Here is a 20,950-nt window from a genome sequence, read left to right on the forward strand (position 1 = left end):
ATACGCCATTCTTATCCGTCCCCAGGATGACACCGGGGTAGGTAGCAAAGTCTTTCCTGATCCCAGCTCTGTTCATCTTGGCTTCTTTTAAAAACAGAGCAAGCAAGGGTTACTCCAAGCGGAGTCTCCCTTTTTTCCAAAAATTGGGCCCCACACACACCCACCCCTTCAGTGGCAGCAGTTGTGCCCCAGTTGTACAATTCACAGCTAGATTTGCATCAAGCACATTCAAAAATACGCCATAATTAACCGTCCCCAGGATGACACCGGGGTAGGTAGCAAAGTCTTTCCTGATCCCAGCTCTGTTCATCTTGGCTTCTTTTAAAAACACAGCAAGCAAGGGTTACTCCAAGCGGAGTCTCCCTTTTTTCCAAAAATTGGGCCCCACACACACCCACCCCTTCAGTGGCAGCAGTTGTGCCCTAGTTGCAAACAGGATGTTTTGATTTGCATCAAGCACATTCCAAATCTACAAGCATTTACTCTCCCCAGGATGACACCAGGGGTAGTAAATTCCTTCTGGATCCATGACTTGTTCATTTTGATGAACGTCAGTCTGTCCACATTGTCACTGGACAGACGCGTGCGCTTATCTGTCAGCACACACCCAGCAGCACTGAAGACACGTTCAGAGACAACGCTGGCAGCTGGACACGACAAAATCTGCAAGACGTAACTGGATAGCTCTGGCCATTTTTCTACATTTGAAGCCCAAAAGGAGCAAGGCTCCATTTGCTAAGTCATGGCATCGATGTTCATTTGGAGATACTCCTGTATCATCCTCTCCAGCCGTTGACTATGTGTCAGACTTGTTGTCTCTGGTGGCCTTGCAAAAGAGGGTCTAAAAAAATTATGAAAAGATTCCATAAAATTGCTGTTACCAGCACCAGATACGGTGCTACTGGTACGGGTAGACTGTTGAAGATGACGAGACCGTCCCATGTTTGGCAAGTTACAACTGGGAGAATCACTCCCTGCACCTGCACGGTTGTTTGGTGGAAAAGCCGAGCTAAGATCGAGTAACAGCTTCTGCTGATACTCCTGCATACGTGCGTCCCTTTCTATGGCTGGAATTATGTCACAAAATTTGGACTTGTACCGCGGATCTAATAGTGTGGCAAGCCAGTAGTCATCATCACTTCTAATTTTGACAATACGAGGGTCATGTTGGAGGTAGTGCAACAAGAAGGCACTCATGTGTCTTGCGCAGCCATGCGGACCAAGTCCACGCTGTGTTTGTGGCATAGAGGTGCTAACCGTTCTTTCTTCCTCTGACATCTCCCCCCAACCTCTTTCAACTGAAATTTGACCAAGGTCTCCCTCATCTGCTGAGTCTTCCATGTCCATGGACAGTTCGTCCTCCATTTCTTCATGTTCTCCTGCACCTTCCTCAACATCTCGCCTGCTACCATGCGCCCTTGTTGATCCCTGTCCCCCATGGTCCCATGCCTGCCGCCTTGGTGATGATGAACGTCTGGACCTTGGTGATGTTGTTGTGTCTTGCGCATATGAATCCTCCTGTAGTTCATCCCCTTCCTGTTGTCCCACCCCCTGACTCCGAATAGTGTTTAGCGTGTGCTCCAGCATGTAAATAACTGGAATCGTCATGCTGATAATGGCATTGTCAGCGCTAAACATATTCGTCGCCATGTCGAAACTCTGCAGAAGGGTGCATAGGTCCTTGATCTGAGACCACTCCATCAGGGTGATCTGACCCACCTCTGCATCTCGTTGGCCCAGGCTATACGTCATGACGTATTGCACCAGGGCTCGGCGGTGCTGCCACAGTCGCTGTAACATGTGGAGAGTTGAATTCCAGCGTGTCGCCACATCGCATTTCAGGCGATGAACCGGCAGGCCGAAAGACTTCTGGAGCGATGCAAGTCGCTCAGCTGCGGCGCTTGAACGGCGGAAGTGAGCAGACAGTTTTCGTGCCCTGTTCAGAAGGCCATCTAGGCCGGGATAGTGTGTTAAAAATTGCTGGACAACAAGGTTCAACACGTGAGCCATACAAGGTACGTGTGTCACCTTGCCCAGGCGAAGGGCCGCACCCAGGTTTGCAGCATTGTCGCACACGGCCTTACCAGGCTGCAGGTTGAGTGGAGACAACCATTTATTAAACTCAGTCTCCAGAGCTGCCCACAACTCATCCTATGTGTGACTCCTATTTCCAAGACATGTCAAGCTAAAGACCGCCTGATGCCGTTGCGCTCTGCTGCCAGCATAGTAATGAGGGGTGCGTGATTCCTTCTGCGCAGTGAGAACGCTGGTGGCCTGACCAGGCAGGCTTGGGGCGGAGGTGGAGGACCCAGATGAGGTGGAGGATGCAGAAGCAGTGGCAGAACTTGGACAGAAAGAGGATTGACACACAAGTCGTGGGGACGGCAAGACTTGTGCAGCAGACCCTTCACCATCTATCACCATAGTTACCCAGTGCCCAGTCAGCGACATGTAACGTCCCTGTCCATGCTTACTGGTCCAAGTATCGGTGGTGAAATGCACCCGTTCACACACAGAGTTTCTCAAGGAAGCAGTGATGTTGTGTGCGACATGCTGGTGTAGCGCGGGCACACCTTTCTTAGAGAAGTAGTGGCGACTAGGCATCTGGTACTGGGGCACAGCAACAGACATAAGGTCTCTAAAATACTGTGTGTCCACTAGGCGGAAAGGCAGCATTTCGGTAGCCAACAGCTTACAGAGGGATAGAGTCAACCTCTTCGCTTTGTCATGGGTCGCAGGAAGTGGCCTTTTATTTGACCACATCTGAGGGACAGAGATCTGGCTGCTGTGTGTAGACGGTGTTGAGTGGGGTGCCCCTGGAAAAATGCAGGTTTGTGAGGAAAGTGCTGGCGGAGACATGATGTTGCCTTCATCCAACGTTGGTGCTATCGATGTCTGAGAGAGCTGTACACACTCACTTGTTTCCCCTTCCAAAACAACTGACGACCTACCAAGCAAACTGCCTGTTGCGGTTACAGTGGTGGAAGTTGTGGGTGGACAAACAGGTGTGACAGCTGTCCCCACAGTCCTAGAAGATGACGAGCGCGCGGATGCACTGGAAGGGGCAGGCGGTGGATGGTTCGCTCCGCTAGGCCGCATTGCAGCACGGTGAGCTTCCCACCGGGCCATATGATATTTATTCATGTGATGATTCATGGAAGAACCTGTCAAACTGCTGAGGTTTTGACCTCTACTAAGAGAACCATGACAAATTTTACAGATCACATAATTTGGGCGATCTTTTTCTATGTCAAAAAAGGACCAGGCTAGGCAAGGCTTAGAGGCCATGCGACCTGTTGATCCACCCCGAATAATGCTCAGAGGCAGAGTGGTGGCTGAGGATGCAGTTGTAGACGTGCTACCAGTACTCCGACTCTGTCCAGGAAGGCGCAAGGTAACTTTGTCATCAGTTGCATCCTCCTCCACCACCTCTGTTGACCTCCTCGAGTGCCTGACTGTGGGTTGACAGTAGGTGGGATCTAGAACTTCATCATCAATTGTTGTGTTTGCACTCCCCTCCCCCTCAGACCGAGCCTCTTCTTGCCCTGACCGAATATTTAAGTTGTCATCCCAATCGGGTATCTGCGTCTCATCTTCATCAGTATGTTCCTTATTGTCTATAACCACAGGTGTTACAGTTTGTGACAAAGGGTCAACATTATGCTCAGAAACTTGGTCCTCACGGCCTGAATCAGAGTCACAAAGGTTCTGGGCATCACTGCAGACCATTTCCTGTTCTGTACTCACTGTAACTTGGGAGCAGACCTCTGATTCCCAGGCTATAATGTGACTGAACAGCTCTGCAGACTCAGCCATCTCAGTTCCACCATACTGTGCAGGGCTGATGGAGACTTCAGAGCTGGGAGAAAGCAAGTTTGATTGGGATGACAACTCATAGGACTGGTGTTTTTTGGATGCGGTACTTGAAGAGGCTGAGAGGGCACTTGTTGGACCACTTGAGATCCATTCAAGCATTTTCCTTTTTTGGCCATCATCTACCTTTGTTCCTGTTGTTCGTGTCTGTAAAAAAGGGAGCACATCGGATTGTCCATGGTAAGTAGTAGACATCTTACTTTTGCTGGAATATGGTCTATCTTCAGCAGATGATAATGGAGCTTTGCCACCTTCCCCACGGACAAAACCTTTTTTGCCTTTTCCACCACGCCTCTTCCCCTTTCCACCAGCATCTGTCATTTTGCCACTCATGTTGATTGTGACAAGATTGTGCACTGAAAATGTGGTAGTAAAAATTGAGAGGTGGTGTAGATTGCAGTGGTGGTCTAGCTTTATTAACAGCAGAATAATAAAGAATAAATATCCCTGACAATGCAACTACGGCCCTTAAACTTGCAGCAAAAATTGCTAGTATAATGGCTTAGTTATAATGAGTTGGAGTGTGCAATGCAGGTAGAGGTGCTGCAAATGTCTTTGCACTAGTGTGACTAGACAACAGTCCAATAGCCACGTTTAGGATGCCACTAGGTACACTGAGTGTTTGCTAGTATAATGGCTTAGTTAAAATGAGTTGGAGTGTGCAATGCAGGCAGAGGTGCTGCAAATGTCTTTGCACTAGTGGGACTATAGCAAAGTCCAATAGCCACGTTTAGGATGCCACTAGGTACACTGAGTGTTTGCTAGTATAATGGCTTAGTTAAAATGAGTTGGAGTGTGCAATGCAGGCAGAGGTGCTGCAAATGTCTTTGCACTAGTGGGACTATAGCAAAGTCCAATAGCCACGTTTAGGATGCCACTAGGTACACTGAGTGTTTGCTAGTATAATGGCTTAGTTATAATGAGTTGGAGTGTGCAGAGGACAGGAGGGTACAGTGCCAGGATTGTGGGGCTCTGGGTAGAGGAAAGGAAGCCTGCCTTTCTATTCCCTCCTAATGGGGAAATGCAGGGAGGAAATCCCTGACCTTTGCTACACAGACGCTGTCGCTGTTTTCAGGACCTGTCACCTATGGCTCTGACCCTGCCGGTACGAGCCCTTAAAAGGACTGATGGAAAGTGCTATCCCTATGCTGTCCAGCGCTGTGTATGGAGCGCATACAGCTGTATCAGCGATAGGACTCAGGACGCAGCTGCCCAAGTGATGTCTGACACCAAGGATGCAGAAGAGATAATGGCGTCCTGGAGAAAAATGTCCGGTTTTATAATGCAGGGACATGTGACATGGACATCCTATCACACATGCCGTTGCTTCTCTGGCTAAAAGTCCACTTAGCTGTGTGTGTGTCTGGGATTGGCTGACATGCTGGCCCGCCCCACAAGACGCGCGCGCTTAGGGAAGGAAGACAAGGAAAAAAAAAAAAAAAGGCGATCGCCATTATACAAACAGCAGTGATCTGAAGGCGCTGTTCACGCACACTATACACTGAAATGTCATAATAGTGTGAGTCGCAGAGTGACTTACACTATTACAGCGGAAAGCCAGCTGGGAATTAACTGTTTTTTTGCTGCTAGAACCGTTCTCGAACGTTTCTAGAACTATCGAGCTTTTGCAAAAAGCTCGAGTTCTAGTTCGATCCAGAACAGGCCCCAAAATCACTCGAGCCTAGAACTGGAGAACCTCGAACCGCGAACCGCGCTCAACTCTAGTGCTTACTATCTGGCCCACAGGGTTTTTTTTACCTTCCTCTGGATCAACATGTTAGGTTACGTTATTGTTTGAACTAGATGAACCTAGGTCTCTTTTCAATATTTGTAATTGTAACTAACTATATATATGGCTATGAATGTGGCCTAAATTACCAAAGCCCAAGTGCAAAGGACTTGTCTGCATTATATGGTGAATAGAGATGAGCCACTCCCCTGGCGTTCGAGTTTGGTTCGTCGAATGGCGGCCCCGTTCGATGAACCGTTCGACGAACCACTCGAACCCCATTGAAAACAATGGGAGGCAAATACAAACACATAAAAACACATTATACATGTACACATACAGTTAATAAACATTGCCATAACACTTACAGGTCCCCGCGACGCGTCCTGCACTCTGTCTCCCGCCACTTTTCCTTCCGATAATCACTGCGTCTTCCCGGTAACCAGCACTGATGATAGGACCTCAAAATAGCATGTGACCAGTCACGTGTCTATTATCTCATTGGCTACAGACTGGTCACATGTCTAGACGTCATGCATCTCTCCGGTACGCGGTGATCATTCCAGCATCTCCGTGTACTGGCGAAATGCTCTCGCACATGGTCGGCTTCCCCGTCCATGCATGTGGGCGCTCTTTACAGAGTCAGCCCACATGCAAGGACTAGATGCCACAGCCGGTGAATTGCGGCACCGGGAATCACGTGATCGGAGCACCGTTGCTATGGTAACCCGCCTGTCAGCGGTGACGTCACCGCTTACAGCACGCAGCTTCTGCTCACTCACTGAGTAAATAGACTGCACGGGAGCAGCAGCGTTTTTCCTCTCATGCAGTGCTGTCTGATGTAGCAGAGCTGCATGGGTTGAAGGAGAAAGAAGACAGAAGAGCAGGCTCGTGGAGGGCTGACAGGGAGTAAATAAACATAGAGTCTCTAAGGGTGTCTGTGTATTTATTTCTATTAAAGTATTTTTTCTCTCTGTGGTGTCTTTTTTTTAACCCTTTATTGGAGATTCTTAATGGCCGGGTCAAACTTGCCTGACATTAAGAATCTCTGGCTTAATACTAGCTAGTAAAACAAAGCTAGTATTAACTCATTATTACCCAGCAAGCCACCCGGCTTCAGGGCAGCTGGAAGAGTTGGATACAGCGCCAGATGATGGCGCTTCTATGAGAGCGCCATTTTCTGGGACGGCTGCGGACTGAAATCCGCAGCAGAGGCGCCCACAAACCTCGGGCTAACCTGTGCTGCGGATTCCAATTCACAACGGCCAAGTTGTACCTGGCTGGACACAAAAATGGGGTGAAGCCTATGTCGATTTTTTTTTTAATTATTTCATGAAATTCATGAAATAATTAAAAAAAGGGTTTCCCTATTTTTTTTTTTTTAGCTCCCAGCCGGGTACAAATAGGCAGATGGGGGTTGGGGGCAGCTGTACCTGCCTGCTGTACCTGGCTAGCATACAAAAATATGGCGAAGCCCACATCATTTTTTTGGGGGTTAAAAAACTCCTGCACACAGTCCTGGATGGAGTATGCTGAGCCTTGTAGTTCTGCAGCTGCTGTCTGCTCTCCTGCATACACTAGTGAATGGAGCATGCTGAGCCTTGTCATTCTGCAGCTGCTGTCGGCTCTCCTGCATACACTAGTGAATGGAGCATGCTGAGCCTCATAGTTCTGCAGCTGCTGTCTGCTCTCCTCCATACAGACAGACAGCAGACAGCAGCTGCAGAACTACAAGGCTCAGCATGCTCAATCCAGGACTGTATGCAGGAGTTTTTTGCCCCCATAAAAAATTACGTTGGCTTCGCCATGTTTTTGTATGCTAGCCAGGTACAGCAGGCAGCTACGGGCTGCCCCCAACCCCCAGCTGCCTATTTGTACCCAGCTGGGAACCAAAAATATAGGGAAGCCCTTTTTTTTTTTAATTATTTCATGAATTTCATGAAATAATTAAAAAAAAAAATGATGCGGGCTTCGCCCAATTTTTGTGTCCAGCCAGGTACAACTAGGCAGCTGGGGATTGGAATCCGCAGCTCAGGGTGCCCAAGCTTTCTGGGCACCCCTGCTGCGAATTGCAGTCCGCAGCCGCTCCAGAAAATTGCACTTTCATAGAAGCGCCATCTTCTGGCGCTGTATCCAACTCTTTCAGCTGCCCTGGTGACGGGTGGCTCGCTGGGTAATAATGGGGTTAGGGCTAGCTGTATATTATCAACTGTCCCTAAGCCCGAAATTCATGGTGTCACGCCAATAATAGACATGGCCACCATGAATTTCTAGTACAGATAAAAAAAAACACAACACACAGAAAAATATTTTTATTAGAAATAAAACACAACACAATTAGTGACTCCATCTTTATTGAAATAAAGAACCCCCTCCGCAGTAATCCTGGGTCAAGAGTCCCGCGCTGTCCAATCTGGATCCAATATCATCTGATCGGTTTGCTGGAAGGCAAAGCGATGAGATGATGTGTCAGGTTCAAGGGCTTGAATCACATGACACAGCAGCTGATTGTATAAACGACTTTTCTTCAATCAGCTGATGCATCAGTGCAAAAAAAAAAAAACTACACACTTCTGTGCAGACTCCTGTCCGACAGCAGCAGCTGATAGTTTAGCCGGGTGGTAAAAAGCCTGCCTCACCGCTTGACTTATAGTGTCAGCTGATTCCGTCAGGTGACCGCATCAGCTGATCATCACCAAGTCTGAGAGAGAGAGAAAGAAGAGAGAGAGGAGGGAGAAGAGAGAAGAAATAGAGAGAAGAGAGAGAAGAAAGAGCAGAGGAAAGGAGAGCGAGAGGGAAAAAGAGAGACTGAGAAAAAGAGAGAGAGAGGGAGGGAGAGGAGAGAGAGGAGAGAAAGGGGAGAGAGGGGAGAGAGGGGAGAGAGGGGAGAGAGGGGAGAGAGGGGAGAGAGGGGAGAGAGAGGGAGAGAGAGGGAGAGAGAGGGAGAGAGAGGGAGAGAGAGGGAGAGAGAGGGAGAGAGAGGGAGAGAGAGGGAGAGAGAGGGAGAGAGAGGGAGAGAGAGGGAGAGAGGGGAGAGAGGGGAGAGAGGGGAGAGAGAGGAGAGAGAGGAGAGAGAGGAGAGAGAGGAGAGAGGAGACAGAGGGAGACAGAGGGAGAGAGAGGGAGAGAGAGGGAGAGAGAGGGAAAGAGAGGGAGAGGGAGAGAGAGGGAGAGAGAGGGAGAGAGGGGAGAGAGAGGAGAGAGAGGAGAAAGAAGAAAGCGAGGAGAGCGAGGAGAGAGAGGAGAGAGAGAAGAGAGAGGAGAGAGAGAAATGCAGCCTCATTCCGTGAACTGCTCCGGTTTTAGAGGTGTGTCCCGTGGCTCACAGCTGATGTCCGGCTCCTCCCCTCAGTGCATAATTAAATTAAAATTATAATTATAAATAAATAATAATTATAATTAGAAAATTAAAAATAAATTACATTTTTTACCGGGACAGCCGGGACTCGAACTCGTGAACTAATGCTTCTTAGGCTATGTGTCCACGTTGCTTTTTACCTGCTTTTTACCTGCTTTTTCAACTGCAGCGTTTAATACCAAAAAATGTGTTCTGCTTTTCAAGCATAGACTATGGGAATTTGGGCTTCTTGTGCGCACTATGCTGTTCAAAATGCTGCCTTTTTGTGGCAGAAATGTGGGCAAAAACTCTGCTTTTCAAAGAAGCAACATGTCAATTGTTTTTGCCATTTGCGTTTTGAACTGCAAAGCAGAGTTTTTGCCCAAATTTCTGCCACAAAAAGGCAGCATTTTGAACAGCATAGTGCGCACAAGAAACCCAAATTCCCATAGACTATGCTTGAAAAGCAGAACATATCCATTTTGGCATTAAACGCTGCAGTTGAAAAAGCAGCAAAAAAGCAGGTAAAAAGCAGGTAAAAAGCAACGTGGACACATAGCCTTAGGCCGGAGTCACACTTGCGAGAGATTCGCGCGAGTCTCGAATCACATCACCCGGCATGGCCACACACTCTCCTGACAGGAGCGGATCGGCTGTATGTATTTCTATGCAGCTGAGACACTCCTGTCCGGAGAGTGTGCGGCCATGACGGGTGATGCGCTGCAAGACTCGCACGAGTCTCTCGCAAGTGTGACTCCGGCCTTATCCATTAACCCACTGGCTTTAACGAGAAACATAGGCAGATTTGGTAATTTTGACGTCTACATTGCAGAGTGAAGTCTGGTGACAGCGTGGCTCACTTCAGATGCTACGTGGAGAGGACACAGATCGCTCCCTGTCATCTTCATGTAGCAGAGCTGACAGTGTCGTGTGGATTACTTCGGACCTGGATTGTTGTTTGGGGATTAATAAAAAGGTAAATGAAGTGTTTTTTTGTCTTTTATTCCAAATAAAGGATTTTTCGTTGTGTGTGTTTATTTACTTTCACTTACAGTTTAATCATGGAAGGTGTCTCGGGGAGACGCCTGGCATGATTAACTCCTTATTACCCCGATTGCCACCGCACCAGGGCAATTCGGAATGAGCTGGGTAGAGTCCCAGGACTATCGCATCTAATGGATGCGGCAATTCAGGGCGGCAGCCTGCTGATATTGTTAGGGTGGTGGGCTCCGCATAATGTGGTGCTCTCCATCCTGACAATACCAGCCTCTAGCCGTATGGCTTTATCCTGGCTGGTATCAAATATGGGGGAAACCGGGGTTTTTTTTTTTATTTATTTATTTTACTGCACGATATAGAGCCGCCCGCCGGCGGCTGTGATTGGTTGCAGTAAGACAGCTGTCACTCATTGTGGGGGCATGTCTGACGGCAACCAATCATAGGCGCCGGTGGGCGGGGAAAGCACGGAATAACTAATTGAATAATGAAGCGGCAGCCATTTTCAAAAGAGGAAATGCCGCTGGAGATTTGTGACAGCCGTGCAGCGAGACGCCCGTGATCGGTGAGTAGGAAAGAGAGAGGGATTGTGCTGGGTATGTAGGACGCCTGCAGATACGAAAGGTGTGCACATACTTGCTGTGAAAAGCCACGCTTTTGGTGCTCAAACCGTTCTCGAACGTAACTCGAACTGTCGAACTTTTAGCAAATCGTTCGAGTTCGTCGAACGACTCGAACACCCCCCAAAATCACTTGAATATGAAATTGGCGAACCTCGAACATCGCTCATCTCTGATGGTGAACTCTTCACAAGGTATTAACCTTGAGAACTATAAGTTCTTTCCAATAAATATATTTAACCAGATAACTAATGGTTTCTTTCTTGATGATTTCCAATTACCACATGAAGCAAAAATGTGTTCTACATATAAAAACCATGCTGTAAAAAGCAGTATCGCAAACAGCAATTTCATGGTAAAAATACATAGGGTTTTGCACTTTTTATTCAATGGACAAATAAGAAAAAGTGTTTAAATATGTAAAGACAAAATAGAAAGGCCTTGCCTTTTTTATTTCAGCGCCGGAATGGTGCTTAACATGTAAGTCCCCTGCCCTCATTCTTATACTCCCATTCTGCCATCTTCATCTATTTACAGCGTCGCTCCAGTCGGCCTCTCGTGATTTGTGACCTACTGGCAGCTCCAGTGTTTCATGGAGCCAGAGGTCACAACTCAATGTATCTCTATGACCATATCAGTGCCAAAAAGGATGAAAACACAGGAGGGTAAGTATAAGACACCGGAGAGTAAAGGGGGCTTTACACGCTACGATATCATTAATGTTTTATCGTCGGGGTCACGTCGTTAGTGACGCACATCCGGCGTCATTAACGGTATCGCAGCGTGTAACACTTACCAGCAACCTTAAACGTCCTCCAAAGTGGTGAAAATCGTTCACCATGGAGAGGTCGTCCTAAAACCAAAAATTTTTAATGGTTGTTTAAAGATGTTGTTCCTCGTTCCTGCGGCAGCACACATCACTGTGTGTGACACCGCAGGAGCGAGGAACCTCACCTTACCTGTGTCTCGCCCGCAATGAGGAAGGAAGTAGGTGGGCAGGATGTTCGTCTCCGTCCCTCTGCTTTGAGTGGCCGGCCGCTTAGTAACGTCGCGGTGACGTCGCCGTGATGCCGAATGCACCTCCCCCTTGAGGGAGGGATTGTTTGGCAGTCACAGTGACGCCGCTGACCAGGTAAGTGCGTGCGACGCTGCCGTAGCGATAATGTTTGCTGTGGCAGCGATCACACGATATCGCATGCACGATGGGGGCGGGTGCTTTTGCATACGATATCGCTAGCAATTGCTAGAAATATCGTAGTGTGTAAAGCCCGCTTTAGTATAAGACTTGGAGCCGAGGAATTAGATTGAAAGCACCACTGCAGGGCTGGAAAAAAAATGCTTGTCAGAGCTGGTTCACATTGTTGATAAGCGAGAACAGGTAGCCCCAGTGTAAAAAAATAAAAAAGTGTGCGGATCATCGCCTCCGCTGTCCTTCTGCAGTGATCGCTCTACATCAATATTGTCTGTGTAAGGTTTCATTGAACACAATATAATACACTCACACTATAAAACTCTGTGAAGCACTTTCGTGTTCAAGGTGCTCACCACACATCTAGATGAATTCCCTGTGGGGTTACATTTTCCAAAATAGGGTAACTTGTTGGGAGAGCTCCACTATTTAGACACATCAGGGGCTCTGAAAACACAACATTGCGTCCACTATATATTCCAGACAATTTTGCATTCCAAAATTCCAACACGGCTGCTTCCCTTCCGAGCCCTGCCATGCGCCCAAACAGTAGATTTCCACCACATATTAATAGCAGCATACTCAGGAGAAATTTCCCAACAAATTGTATGGTCTATTTTTTCCTGTTATCCTTGTGGAAATTAAAAATGTGTGTTAAAGCAATATTTAAGTGGGGAAAAAAAAATAATTTTTTCGTTCAACAAAAATGGTGTTTCTGTAAAGTAGACAAGTGGAACAATTTATTAATTAATAATTTTGTGTGGTATAACTGATTTAAGTGCCTAAAATGTCAAAGTTAAAAAATTGCAAAATTTTCCACTTTTTTGTCAAATCTTCAATATTTTCATAAACAAAGGCAAATCATATCAATCACAATTTATCACTATCATGAAGTAAAATATGTAACTAAAAAAGATTCTCAGAATCACTGGGAAATAGTGAAGCATTCCAGAGTTTTTACCTTATAAAGTGACACAGGTCATAATTGTAAAATTTGGCCTGCTTGGGAGTGAAGGAGTTAAGGTTTAAAATTGCCTATGTCACTAAAGCCGCTTTACACGCTGCAATGTATCTTACAATGTGTCGGCGGGGTCATGTCGTATGTGACGCACATCCGGCATCGTAAGGTACATTGCAGGCTGTAACAGCTACGTGCGATTGTGATTGAACGGTAAAATGTTCATTGCACGCACATCGTTCATTTCTCTAGAATTGAACGTCAGATTGTTCATCGTACCCGGGGTAGCACACATCGCAGTGTGACACCCCGGGAATGATGAACAGATCTTACCTGTGTCCTGCGGCTCCGGGCCAGCAATGCGGAAGGAAGGAGGTGGGCGGGATGTTTACGTCCCGCTCAGCTCCGCCCCTTTGCTTCTATTGGCCGGCTGCCGCGTGACGTCGCTGTGACGCCGAATGTCCCTCCCACTCCAGGAAGTGGACGTTCGCTGCCCACATCGAGGTCGTATGGACGGGTAAGTACGTGTGACGGGGGTTAATCGTTTGTGCGGCACATTCAACAAATTGAGCGTGCCGCACATACGATGGGGGCGGTTACGATCGCATACGATATCGTATGCTGGATCGTGAGGTGTAAAGCAGGCTTAAGAGGTTAACATTTATAATTCATTCACCGAATAAGTATACAAAAAAAAATTGTTAGAATACATATATGGACACAATAAAACACTGTGTGAAAGACTGGCCTAAATGTGGTTATCCTCAGCTGGATCTCTATGTCAGAGCCCAGGCACATTGTCAAATTTTTTTTCTATACCTTGATAGAGAGCCAATTAGATGAATTAGAAGTATAAGTATACAAACCAAAAAAATAATAAATCTTTATTTAATAAATATGTTAAAATCCCAGGCAAACAACACAACTGGTGTGTACAATCTACACGAGGGTAACTTATAGACCATCTACAGTAGGGGTAAAGATCAGTAGTGACCTGTGAGGATCATGGTGTAGGCAGTCCAATCACGATGTTAAGATCATTGGCCTAGCCCTACACTTTCCGCTGTCTAACAACGGAGGTTAAACCACCCTATTTGTAATTGTCGCCCCCATTTCTCGGCGCTATCTCTATTAGCCCAATGCTCACTGCAGCCAGGGTGGCCAGATAGGACAATGTTTTATGACTAAAGTGGATTTTTGGCATTCAGATTCTGAGCAAATTTAATCTCTGGAAGAAGGCACCTTCAGGTGGCCTTCTCCAAGGACTGTATTAGTCACCCTACCCCTGATGAACCCCAAAGGAGGGGGAAACACATCGGGTTGTTGAATATATGGAGGGGATTTACTCTGGCAACGGAAGACACTCCTCATGGAGCTACCATATTTATGCTAAGTATCCCCTGTTAAGGGCCATTTATTTGTTACCTATCATGGTGTTTATTTATTTTCTACCCTAGTTTGTCCTCTGTTGAGGATATTTTGATCATTAGTGTACAAACTTCTTAATATATCAGTGGGTGGACTTCTTGATTCTTGATGTCTTTACCTTACGAATGTGTTACACGGTTCTTTTTTGTATGCACTTTACTGAGGTTTCTGGTGGAGGGTACATACCTAGGGGCAGGGTAGGTGCTCATAGGGAAATCCTTTAATAAAGGATTATTGTTTTAGAGGGTTTTTATTTTCTTTGGTTTGTATACCTAGAGATCCCCTTTAAACATAACTGTCCGGGTGGAAAGTGCTTCAAAAGACGTACAATTCAAGTCCAAACATTAACCCTTTAACGACCAAAGGCAGTAATATTACCTCCCTGAGGTCATAGTGTTAATGCCCACCTGCTGTTGCGGGCTGCAGACGGGGATCCGCGCACATGTCAGCTGATTTGTACAGCTGACATGTGTGCCTGGCATCTACGAGTGGAATCACAATCCACTCTTACCTGTTAATCTCTTAAATGGCGCTGTCAAGATGTGACAGCGCCATATAAACGGCGATGGTGGTAGTTTACTCACCGCCCCATAACAGAAATCATGGTTGTCATGATAGCACAGGGTCATGTGATGACTTCTGTAGCTCACATGACTAAGGTCCTGTAAGAAGCAGCCAAGTACTGCAGCTTACAAGAGATGATCATTTCTCCCGGTCTGAGTGGCGCTGATCTGATTGTGAAAAAGGAACAAGTGATCAGATTGCTGATCCTTACAGCCCCCTAGGGGACCTAGTAAAATAATAAAAAAAGTTTAAAAAAGTTAATAAAATTAAAAAAAAAACAAAAAAAACCCTAAAAGTTCAAATCACTCCCCATTCGACCCATTGAAAAAAAATAAAAATATACACATATTTGGTATCGCCACTTTCAAAAATTCCTGATCTATCAAAATATAAATCAATTAATCTGATCGATATACGGCTTAGCAGCAAAAAAATTCCACACGCCAAAATTATATTTTTTGGTCGCCGCAGATTTTGTGCAAAATGCAATAACAGGCGATCAAAACATAGCATCTGCGCAAAAAGGGTACCATTAAAAATGTCAGCCCGAGATGCAAAAAAATAAGCCATCACTGAGCCATAGATCCCAAAAAATGAAAACGCTACGTGTTGCAGGAAATGGCGCCAAATGTACACCACTTTTGTTGGACAAACATCTGATTTTTTTTAACCCCTTAGATAAAAGTAAACCTATTCATGTTTGGTGTCTATGAACTCGCACTGACCTGAGGCATTGTACCAACACATCAATTTTACCATATAGTGAACACAGTGAATAAAATATCTCAAAAACAATAGTGCAATTGCACTTTTTTTGCAATTTTTCTGTGTTTGGATTTTTTTGTCATTTTCCAGTACACTATATGGTAAATCTCATGATTTCATTTAAAAGTACAGCTTGTTCCGCAAAAAAGAGCCTTCACATGACCAGATTGACTGAAAAATAAAAATGAAACGTCTCTTGGAAGAATGGCAAAAACCTCCAAAAAACGGAAAGCGCAAAATTGGCCGATCGTGAAGGAGTTAATCGTCTGTCAATGTCAATAAGCTCAGGTCCAAAAAGCTCATTTTTGTTATATAGCTTGTCAGAGTCAGTTCACATTGATGAAAGAAAGAAGCAGAAGATAAGTGTGCCCCAGTGTTAAAAAATAGAAAAGTGCCACATTCACTGCCTTAACTGTCCTTCTGCACTGATCTCTCTATATGCCTTTTCGCTATGTCAAGGATAATTGCTGACAAAATGTAATACAAAGTGTCCCCCACTGTCACATATTCCCATCCTTGTCTCTAACTTGTAGTAATGCCCCATCCTGGTCCCCAATGTGTAGTAATGCACCATTCTGGTCCTCATCTTACAGTAATGCCCCATTCTGGTCCCCAATTTGTAGTAATGCACCATCCTGGTCCCCATCTTGTAGTAATGCCCCATCCTTGTCCATTTCTGTAGTAATTGTGTCTTTTTTAACATACACATTAAAAAAATCTTCTCACCTGTCCTCTGTTCACTTGCTTTCTGCAAATGCAGCCTGCAGGCACCATAGAACCCTTAATGATTGCAGACCAGTCCAGGCCAGCCACTTGGCAATCAGAAGAAAGCAGCTGACATCGGCATGCCGGCGTGGGTGAATATAAGGTCAGTTCCATGAGCAGACAAGCCTACGTTAGGCTGCTTTCACACATCCGGCTTTTGCAATGCGGCACAATCCGGCACTTTGCAGGAAAACCGCAACCGTTTTTTTTTTGCTGCCGGTTGCGTTTTTCCTGCATAGACTTTAATTAGTGCCGCATTGTGCCGCATGGACTTGCGTTCGGTCCGGTTTTTGCCGCATGCGGCAGATTTAGCCGATGCGGCGGCCGGATGGAACGTTCCCTGGCACGTTTTTTGCTCCGGCAAAAAAAAACCGCATCGCGCCGCATCCGGCCGATGCGGCTCTTTTCCCAATGCATCCCTATGGATGCCGGATGCGGCGCGATGCGGCAAAAACCGCATCCGGCCGCCGCATGCGGTTTTTGCCACTGCGCATGCTCAGTAGCATGCCGCAAGCGGCAAAAACCGGACCGGCCGAATGTAAAAAACTTATGCATAGGCTTCACAGCCGGATTGAGCCGCATAGCTCAAACCAGATGTGTGAAAGCAGCCTTAGCTGCTGGTAATGGCATTGCGATGCGCAGAGCTTTTTCCTCTGCGGCGATATATTTCAATTGAATGTGGATCCAAGGACGCACATTCAACTGAGATAAAGCGCTGACGTCGGCAGTCCTCTGGACCAGTCCGCGATTGTCAAGGGGTCTACCCTTTAGTTGAATAGATTTTACTTTGGATTTCTTTGTGACCTGTCACATATGTGTTATGTTTTATCCTCACCCCTGAAAAAGCCACATATTGTGTGGCGATACGCGTGGGATAACTACTCCTTCATTTTCAACTGTCTCTTTGGAGGGTCCGTTTCTTATCTTTGCATCTTTTAGGGGGGGTTTTGTTTACCTCTCTATGAACTCATTATTGGGATTTGCACACCTGTTCCATTGTCTGGTTTATTTATCTGAGTAGGATTTATTCACAGGTACTTTTTCTACTACTGTAATACCAGACATTTCAGAATCAGGTTAACACACATATTGCTTCTTTTTGTGCGTTAAGGCAAAATTTTGCATTCTATTCTGAGATTATAGTGCAGTTGATTGTGGTTTATTATATGTGATTGTGTTGCCTTGTTACATATGACCACTTGTACATCAGAGGAGCGATGTGTATCCTTATGTGGACACAACTGTTAGGGCTCATGCACACGTTTTAATTTCATGCATTTACGCTGTGTATTGCACTGTGCATGATACGTGCGCACGTTGCTTTTTTGAACGCAGCGATTTGGGTGCTAAAATTTTGACCCAAATCCCTGCGTTCATAAAAGCATGTCAATTATTTGTATGTTCTGGATGCAGCTCCCACTCTATATATGGTGGGGGCAGCAGCCATAGCGCATGAAATCGGCTTTTTTCTACAAAAAAAAAACTGCATCCATTACGCAGTGTTTCTGCAGCGATTTGAAATGCACATGTGCTGTCAAATCGCTGTAGAATATTCAGCAGTTACGTGCGCATGAGCCCTTATATACTGTAGTTTTTGTGTGCCATGTTGCACTTGTGTGCCTTTTATGTGTTTTTTTTTTAATAATAATACAGTACTGCCCTCAGCTTTATTTTATCCATATTTGATTAAACACAACAAAAATAAGACTGAAAAAACATGGCAAACCTCACACTAAAACTGTCAAAAAATGTGTTCTTACAAAACTTTGGCAAAAACCCTGTCTTTTAGATTAACTTTTTACTTGTAGACTTTTTTGGCATATCCTAAGGATACTTGCACACAACAACTTTTCCAGGTGGGCACTATCAATAACCTTCCACAAAAACAAAATTAAAGCTAAAAAGAATGCACATCTGAATTGCAGTGTAAAAAAACAATGACTTGTTGTTCATATGCTGTCTCCTAAGGCTATGTCCGCACGTTGCTTTTTACCTGCTTTTTCAACTGCAGCGTTTAATGCCAAAATGGTTGTGTTTCTTGTCCGCACTATGCAGTTCAAACTGCTGCCTTTTTGTTGCAGAACTTTGGTCAAAAACTCAGCTTTGCAGTGCAAAACCCAAATGGCAAAAACAATTGACCAATTGTTCTTTTTGACCAAAGTTCTGCAACAAAAAGGCTGCAGTTTGAACTGCATAGTGCGGACAAGAAACCAAAATTCCCATAGACTTTGCTTCAAAAGCAGAACACATCCATTTTGCCATTAAACGCTGCAGTTGAAAAAGCAGCAAAAAAGCAGGTAAAAAGCAGGTAAAAAGCAACGTGCGGACATAGCCTAAGAGCTTCTTTTCACAGCTTCAGATTTCCAAAGACAAAGCAGTTAAAAGAACAATCTTTAGGCTATGTGTGCACAGTGCGTTTTTCGCGGCGTTTTTGCGCGTTTTTCGGGTGCGTTTTTGGCCTCAAAACTGCAGGACTTTGCTTCCCCAGCAAAGTCTATGAGTTTTCATTTTTGCTGTCTGCACACATCTGTTTTTTTTACCTGCGTTTTTGAGTTAAAAAAAAAAAAATGGACATGTCAGTTCTTTCCTGTGTTTTTCTGCGTTTTCCCCCCAATCAATGCATTGGAAAAGCGCAGCAAAACGCAGAGATCAAAAACGCAGCAAAACGCAGCCAAAAACGCACCAAATCGCGGCAAAAACGCATTTTTTGATGCGTTTTTTTGACGCAGGAGCGTTTTTGTGCGTTTTTAGCGGCCAAAAACGCACAAAAACGCAGCGTCAAAAAGACGCAGTGTGCGAACCTAGCCTTAAGGGTACTTCTGCTTGGAAATCGCTCACTTGATTCTTCAATACATGGAAAAAAGAGTTGACAGCCAAAGACATTGCACAAACCAATTGAAAAGATGCCTATAAGATACTTTAAGACAAAAGCCAACAGTTTGTCCTGTAGCAGCTTCCTCCTGAAAAACTTGCTGGATTCGCACACGTCTTAAAGATGTTGTATATACATATCATAGTGGTGTCCATAATGTTTAAATATGATGTTGCAATAACATTTTTAAATTACTTTTTTTCTGTGAAGTATCTTATGAATACAGTGAAGGAAATAAATATTTGATCCCTTGCTAATTTTGTTAGTTTGCCCACTGACAGACATGAACAGTTTATAATTTAAGAGTAGGTTAATTTTAACAGTGAGAGATAGAATATCCAAAATAAAATCCAGAAAATCACATTGTATAAATTATATAAATTTATTTGCATTTTGCAGAGAGAAATAAGTATTTGATCCCCTACCAACCATTAGGAGTTCTGGCTCCTACAGACCACATTGATGCTTCTAATCAACTCGTTACCTACATTACATACAGCTGTCTTAAATTGTCACTTGTATAAAAGACTCCTGTCTACAGACTCAATCAGTCAGACTCTAAGGGTATGTGCGCACGTTGCTTTTTACCTGCTTTTTTGCTGCTTTTTCTTCTGCGCTGTTTAATGCCAAAATGGATGTGTTCTTCTATTCAAGCAAAGTCTATGGGAATTTGGGTTTCTTGTTCACACTATGTTGTTCAAAATGCTGCCTTTTTGTGGCAGAACTTTGGTCAAAAACTCAGCTTTTCAAAGAAGCAACATGTCAATTGTTTTTGCCATTTGGGTTTTGCACTGCAAAGCTGAGTTTTTGACCAAAGTTCTGCCACAAAAAGGCTGCATTTTGAACAACATAGTGTGAACAAGAAACCCAAATTCCCATAGACTTTGCTTGAATAGAAGAACACATCCATTTTGGCATTAAACAGCGCAGAAAAAAAAGCAGGTAAAAAGCAGGTAAAAAGCAACGTGCGCACATACCCTAAGGGTATGTGCGCACGTTGCTTTTTACCTGCTTTCTACCTGCTTTTTTGCTGCTTTTTCTTCTGCGCTGTTTAATGCCGAAATTGATGTGTTCTTCTATTCAAGCAAAGTCTATGGGAATTTGGGTTTCTTGTTCACACTATGTTGTTCAAAATGCTGCCTTTTTGTGGCAGAACTTTGGTCAAAAACTCAGCTTTGCAGTGCAAAACCCAAATGGCAAAAACAATTGACATGTTGCTTCTTTGAAAAGCTGAGTTTTTGACCAAAGTTCTGCCACAAAAAGGCAGCATTTTGAACAACATAGTGTGAACAAGAAACCCAAATTCCCATAGACTTTGCTTGAATAGAAGAACACATCCATTTTGGCATTAAACAGCGCAGAAGAAAAAGCAGCAAAAAAGCAGGTAAAAAGCAGGTAAAAAGCAACATGCGCACATACCCTGAGGGTATGTGCGCACGTTGCTTTTTACCTGCTTTTACCTGCTTTTTTGCTGCTTTTTCTTCTGCGCTGTTTAATGCCAAAATGGATGTGTTCTTCTATTCAAGCAAAGTCTATGGGAATTTGGGTTTCTTGTTCACACTATGTTGTTCAAAATGCTGCCTTTTTGAGGCAGAACTTTGGTCAAAAACTCAGCTTTTCAAAGAAGCAACATGTCAATTGTTTTTGCCATTTGGGTTTTGCACTGCAAAGCTGAGTTTTTGACCAAAGTTCTGCCACAAAAAGGCAGCATTTTGAACAACATAGTGTGAACAAGAAACCCAAATTCCCATAGACTTTGCTTGAATAGAAGAACACATCCATTTTGGCATTAAACAGCGCAGAAGAAAAAGCAGCAAAAAAGCAGGTAAAAAGCAACGTGCGCACATACCCTAA

The sequence above is a fragment of the Anomaloglossus baeobatrachus genome, chromosome 6 (genome assembly GCF_048569485.1).
Source record: "Anomaloglossus baeobatrachus isolate aAnoBae1 chromosome 6, aAnoBae1.hap1, whole genome shotgun sequence".
Taxonomy (NCBI): domain Eukaryota; kingdom Metazoa; phylum Chordata; class Amphibia; order Anura; family Aromobatidae; genus Anomaloglossus; species Anomaloglossus baeobatrachus.